Here is a 6,859-nt window from a genome sequence, read left to right as displayed (position 1 = left end):
CTCCGGGGCAGCACAAATCTGAAACTTTGCTTTGGTGGTGGTGAAGCCAAGCTGATTGCCTTTTCAGTTTCTGACATGGCTGGAGATGTTGACAGAAGGAAGTCTACTTCAGAATACTTGATTACCTATGCAGGGGGAGCGGTGTCATGGCAAAGTAGGCTACAAAAGTGTGTGGCACTGAATACAATTGAAGCTGAATTCATTGCAGTAACAGAGACGAGCAAAGAACTATTGTGGCTGAAACGGTTGGCTTGTGAGCTTGGTTTTAAGCAAGACAAGTATGTGTTGTTTTGTGACAACCAAAGTGCTATCCACTTGAGTAAGAATGCAAGTTTTCATTCAAGGTCTAAGCATATAGAAGTCCGCTATCATTGGATTCGAGATGTGTTGTATTCCAAGAAAATGCAACTTGAGAAGGTTCACACCGATAACAATGAGGCTGATATGTTGACTAAAGTGGCGACAAGAAAGAAGCTCGAAGTATGCTGCCGGCTCCCTGGCATGGCTGCCGGAAGGTAGTGAGACCCTCCATGATGTCGGGAGGGGTAATGAGACCCCCCATGATGTCGGGAGGGGGAGTTTGTTGGGTTAAATCTCTCCAGGTAGCCGGGGCCGTCCCTCCTGCTGAAGAACCTCGCCTTGGACTCCCTCAACACCCCCTCCAAGGTTTCCATGGCCACGGCCGCCTTCTTCCTCTCCTCGTCCTTCTTCTCGCCCGTCCTACCGTGTCGTCCATGAAAGCGGCCCACAAGAGAGCGACGGCTTGGCCGTAAGGGTCGTCGGCGGGGAGGAGGGAGGGCCCGGCGCCGGAGAAGGCCTCGTCGATGTACCGCAGGATGACGGACGACTCGCAGACGGGCTTGCCGTTGTGGATGAGCACCGGCACCTTGCCGCCGTGGACAGGGTTGGACCTGAGGAGCAGCTCGCTCTTGTTCTGCAGGTCCTCCTCCACGTACTGGTAGGTGAGGCCCTTGAGACGGAGCGCGATCTGCACCTGCACCACGAACGGGCTCGCCCACATGCCCACCAGCTTCAGCTCCCCTCCGCAGCCGGCCATTCCCTTCCTGCTGCTTTGCTTTGCTACTCTCTCAGCATCGGGCTCATTTGCTCCTTTCTTAATTGCCGGCCTTGTTGATTGATCTTTTGTCTTTGAAGGACTCAATGACCAAGCACGTACCTGCTACCACTCGTATATGATAATATCTTTTTTTTTAAACGGAATCGTATATGATAATATTGTATGACGTCTCGTGCTTAGCTTCTGGGCAAGATACAAGGATGACAATTTTACCCACGATACGGGTACCTGTAGGTACTATACCCGTATGGGCATGGTATAAGCACATTTTTATACCCATAGATAGTACTTATACCCTATCCGTTAAGTTATGTAAGGTACGGATAAAGTCTTGTATCCACGGATATACTTATACCCTATCCGCTTGTGAACTAATGTTAAGTTGTTATCAATTAATTATTAATTTGTCATGTACTTCATCTACTCTTGTTGACTTATGAGTATGTTATGATTTCTAAATTTTAATAGTGACCATGTACTTATCTACCTGTTATTGAGCTGAGATAATTGATTTTTTTATCAAATATGCTATCAATGAGTGTAAAACTATGAACAACTTGTGTACTATTTGTTCTACCCGCTGGGTACCTAATGAGTATGGTACCCGTCGAGTATGGATACGGGTAAAGTGTCATACCATGGGTACGGGTATGAATAGAATTTTTGTACCCACTGACTATACGAGTATGAGTATGATATTACTCTATCCTGCCCATTGCCATCCTTAAAGAACAGGTATAATTTGTGTTACCATCAGAAATGTCTTTTGGTGCTCGAGCTTTATGGGGCTCGGTTTGAAAAGAACAAATTCAAAATAAATAGTATTTTGAAGTTCCAAATATTATGTTAACAAATCTACATTGTAATACAGATGTATATACCATGTGTGCAAATTTTTATGAGAAAATGCACTTTTTTTGCGGGTATATGAGAAAATACACTGACACACGAGGTACACAAAAATGAAAAAAATTGTGATTTTGAAGACAAGGAACAGTATTTGTACAGTTCACTATTAAAAACCACTATTTTCACTTTTTTTGTAGAGCTAGCGTGTCAATAGTTTTTTCTCATGAAAAGTTATACACATGTATTGCGAGACGAAGCAGCAACTCGCCTCTCACGCCTGGTAAATTGGCCGCCATACATACTGTTCTGCCTGTTTTTCCTTTTTCGGTTTTACAATTTACTGTTATTTCTTCAATGAAAAATATATAATAATTGAATTCTTGAAAACGTTCATGAAATTAAAAAAAATGCTAGTATATCCCAGAACTTCCAAAAACATGAACAACTTTTGGATACATATTACAAAACTTAAATTTTATTAAATTCCTTTAAAAATTATGATTTTGAACAATGTTAAAGCAGTGTATAATTTTTTAACATAGTTTAAAAATATTGATAGCAATAAAAAAGTTTTTGTAACAAAAAAATGACCATGTGTTTCAAAAAATGTAGGTGACATTATAAAAATGCTAATCATGTATTTACGAATTTTTTTTCGAAACGTATTTAAGAATTTTTAAATGTGTATAGAAAAATGTTCCTGACGTATACAACAGAATGTAAAACGGGTACAAAAACAAAGACATTAACACGCATTTTGAAAGAAATGTTAAATCAAGTATTTAAAAAAATTAAATGAGCATAAAAATTTATTCTGCTCTATACAAAAAATGTAAAACATCCATAAAAAGAGTAGACATCAACACATATATGTTAAAATTTGTCAATTATGTATTTAAAAAATGTTAGATGTACATAGAAAATGTTCCTGATGTAGATCAAAAGGTAAATATGTTAAATAGAAAATAATTTTTTTGAAAAATTGAAAAATATATCTTAAAAGTGATAAAAATATATAAAAACAATGTTCCGTATGTGTAAAAAAAGTATGATTATGACGTCTATGAAAAAAGTAGACATCAGGACATATAATTTTAGAGAAATTTTAATCATAGACTTAAAATGTTAAAACATGCACATATTTTTTTATGTATTAAAAAAATGGGTGTGGAAAAAGTAGACTGGTGACGAGGATAACAATAAAAATGGGAAAAACTACAAAAACTGTGCAACACATTGAAAACCGATGAAATCATCGGCGCACAATTGCCTCGTGATCCGTGGAATCATCAACGTCTTGAGTATGTTTTGTAAAATCTGGAGTAGTTTTCAAACTTATAAATTCAAGTGTTGAGACTTAACGATTTTGTCATTCACAATCTGCAACCAATATCATTGTCATCCAAATCCGACTCCTAACTGACACCTTCAATAAAGGAAACGGTACCACTGCGCTGTGCTGCCATCGAAAAAAGAATGTTGGGATTATATGTCCTGCAAAAATATTAACAATTCCAAGTCCCTTGCCGCGGCTCACAGATCTTCGAAGACTCGCCGCTGGTCTACCAACAAGAAGATTCTGCTATAAACTCGCTAAAATCAATTGGCGCCGTACGATTAACTAGGCCGCTTACCGTCCACGCGACCACGCATGCGCCTATGACTTTTTCTGCCTCCTCTGTCTCCTGTTTAGTTGCCACACTAATCTCTCAAAATCATACGGAGCAATCACGTGGCTGCCGCTGCCTCACACGGCCGGCACGCCGCGCCATGTTTGCATCGGACGACGCCAATGGTGCCTCCTTCGCCTCGGCGGGCTGGCGGAGGGATTGCGCGTCCGGTACCGCTTTCGGATGCTAGACGGACTGCACCGCCTCCGGTAAGGTAGCGATGCCACACCTTGCGGCGGATCCATACGCCATTTAGGCGGACACAATGTATTCCCGACGGAAGGAGTCCGAGCGCTGCCGTTGGGCGGCCTCCTCCGGGGAGCGGCGAGCGCAAGCCAGACGTCATCTCCTCGTCGGGGCTGGGTGGGATGAGCTCGAAGTCGGTGGATCTAGAGGTGTTGGACTCAGATCCGCTGGCCGTCAAGCCGGAGAAGGCCGGACGGGAGCTTGGATGGCGGAGTGGAGTGGAGTGAAATGGCTAGGGTTCGGTCCGGGGAGCGGATGGAGAGGAATATATATGGAGTCGGTGGGCTAGCGTGGGTCGTGTCCGATGGGACAGACGCGCCCGGGCGCCCCATATCTGCCCTACATTTGGGCAATATGAGGGGTGTCGGTTAGCCCAAACGTTTGAGGCGCCTATCTGGGTCGGTTTTTTATGACCGTGCTGTCCGCCCGAGCGTTTGAGGCGGGTTTAAGATGCCCCTCGTAGATACTCTAAGCATGTCGCCACAGGACGTTGATCGGATATCTACTAGAAGTTCCCAAGTGTCATTCAACTCAAAGAAAAAATAAAATTCGCCAACTGTCTAAATCTTCAGTTAAAGGTGCTTGTTTCTTCAGAGTTTCAGGTTTTTTACTGCACGGACGTGGTTGCATGGCTTAGTTTTGGCTAGAGCCGCCGGTCGCAATGCTTGGAGCCGGTCCTGCCTGTGGTGTACGTCTCATTGGCATGGCTGGTAGGCAGCTCAAAGCATGAGGGTGCAGCGTGCTGAACTGCTGATGCTCGCATGACCACTGTACATGGAGCAGAGAAAAATATAAAAATAAATAACAATAAATAATGCTCCCTCTGGGAACTTTTATAAGACGTTTATTACGACAGTACAATATATAGTGTTTCACAAATACAACAGCACAATGTAGTGATCACACATACAACAGCACGATATACTTAGCACACATACAACATCCTGGCCCTTGCTTCCTAGCAAACCGGAGAGCAAACAGCTAGTGTGTTCCACTTATTTATTTCGCAAAACAGAAACAAAAAAACGAAAGTGTGTTCCACTTATTGTACAGGGTCTATGGTGGATCTATCACACCTGGATGCCCAAAGTGTCCTTGTGGTGATCTCGTAGTACCTACAGGGTGGAGGAGCGGGACGTGGACCCTGCATCAAGGATCACCATCGCCCCAACATACATCGCCATGACGCCAGCACCGAGCGTGGCGCCAAACCCAGACACGACGATGAAACGCAGGCATGGCCATGCCATCTGCCGCAAGAGCGGTAGCACAGTGTTGAGCACCACAGGATGCTGCGCAATGTCCATGACGGACCTGCCTACGACAACCACCTGCCCGGTGTTGTAGAGCAGGGCGGTTATGTCCATGCGCGAGTCCAGCGGCGCGACGGGCTGTACAACAGAGAGATGACGTTATTCAGAGTCTAGTCAGACTGCAGGTTGTTTAGCCAAGCACAAGTATGACATTTGAAAAGAACAATAAAATGCTCAAGAAAATCATCATAGCTACAGAGCAAGCATATACTCAATAAAATGAGTTATTTACCCAAAACCACCACACTTGGGGCTAGGGTAACCACTTGGTACCACATATAATGCAGGGCACAAAAAACCACCAGAATTGCGCCTAATACGTAACGCGGAGCACTGATTGTCCGATTTACTTGTGAAGACAGCGAAACCGACACGTTGGCCCCACCTGTCGGGCTGACATGGCATGCCTATGTGGATAATTTGTTGAGGTGGCAAAAGGGTCCCACCTGTCAATGACTCTTTATCCTTTCACCTTTTCTTTTTTACTTCTCATGGGCATTTCAGCAAACAGGCTATGGGCGTGTCATGAGCGGCGCAACGACCAGGCAAGGCCGCGTGGGCGGCGCGCCGGGGAGCAGGCCGAGGCAGTCGCGGTGAGGAGAAGCTCGGGCGGCGCTGCGGAGAGGACGACAGTGGGTTCCTGCGGAGAGGACGCCGCGGACTCGCCGCTGCGGTCGAACATGCCCTCCACGATGCGCGCCGGCACAGGTCAGGCCGCACGGGGCTGACGTTGCCTGTCCGGACTGCGGCGGCGAGTTCCTCTAGGAGATGAGGTGGACCCTGCCGGCCCCCGCCTACCTCCGCCGCTCACGCGCGCACCCTGCCAACGACCTGCGCCTCCGCTGCAGTTGCCGTGCCGCGGCCGCCTCTGCCGGAAGTGGGGGAGGGGACGACCGCGCGCCTTTCAACTGGGTCATCATGCTCCGGCGCTCGGCGCTCGGCGCAGCGGTAGGGGACGAGAACGACGACGACGACCAGCTGCCCTGCCGAGCTCCTCGGCGTGCACCCGTTGTTTGCGGCGGTCGCCGTCGACTCTGGTCGTGCACGCCCTCGTGCTTGACCAGTCGGAAAAGCCCGTCGTCCTGCGCTGGCGGAAGGGTGCTGAAGCGCTCCCGTCGAGCTGTCGCAGTTGTCCACTTCCGCGAGGAGTCTGCCGTGTTGGGCGGCGGGGCGGATCCTCGCCGGATCCGGGCAGGACGGATGGCAGGTAGCTGGAAGTGCGGCTGGAGTCTAGTGGCTTGTGGCGACGGATGGCAGGTAGCTGGGGCGGCGGGGAGGCTCGCCGGTGGTGGCTCGTTGGGCTAAGGCTCCGGCGGCGACGCGGGTATGGCTGGCTGTGGTCACAGTCGTGGGGAAGAAGATGGCTTGGAAGGAGAGAGAGAGAGGAGGGGGGGGGGGGGGGGGGGGATAAGAGAGAGGCCGACAGGTGGGTCTTCGACCAGCTCAGCAAATTATCCATGTAGGCATGCCACATCAGTCCGACAGGTGGGCTCAACCGGTCAGATCCGCTGTTTCCGTGGCCAAAATCAAGCATCAGTGCTCCGTGTTACGTATTAGGTGCAATTCTGGAGGTTTTTTGTGCCCTGCCTCATATGTGGTACTAAGTGGTTATCCTAGCCCCAAGTGTGATGGTTTTGGATAAATAACTCCAATAAAAGCATCACCTTTTGTTCCTCCGTAACCACTCTGTAGCTTTTACATAA

The 6,859-nt window shown here is 47.5% G+C and overlaps 1 pseudogene; it reads right to left on the bottom strand.

Moving 5' to 3' along the window:
• On the bottom strand, positions 1 to 1,152 carry LOC125555477 (putative glutathione S-transferase GSTU6; annotated as a pseudogene).
• Positions 1,153 to 6,859: the final 5,707 nt, after the last annotated feature.

The sequence above is a fragment of the Triticum urartu genome, chromosome 5A, assembly GCF_056163025.1.
Source record: "Triticum urartu cultivar PI428250 chromosome 5A, HENAU_Tu73, whole genome shotgun sequence".
NCBI classification, from domain to species: domain Eukaryota; kingdom Viridiplantae; phylum Streptophyta; class Magnoliopsida; order Poales; family Poaceae; genus Triticum; species Triticum urartu.
Note: the sequence above shows the minus strand (reverse complement) of the source record. Positions and strands in the feature narration are given on the sequence as shown.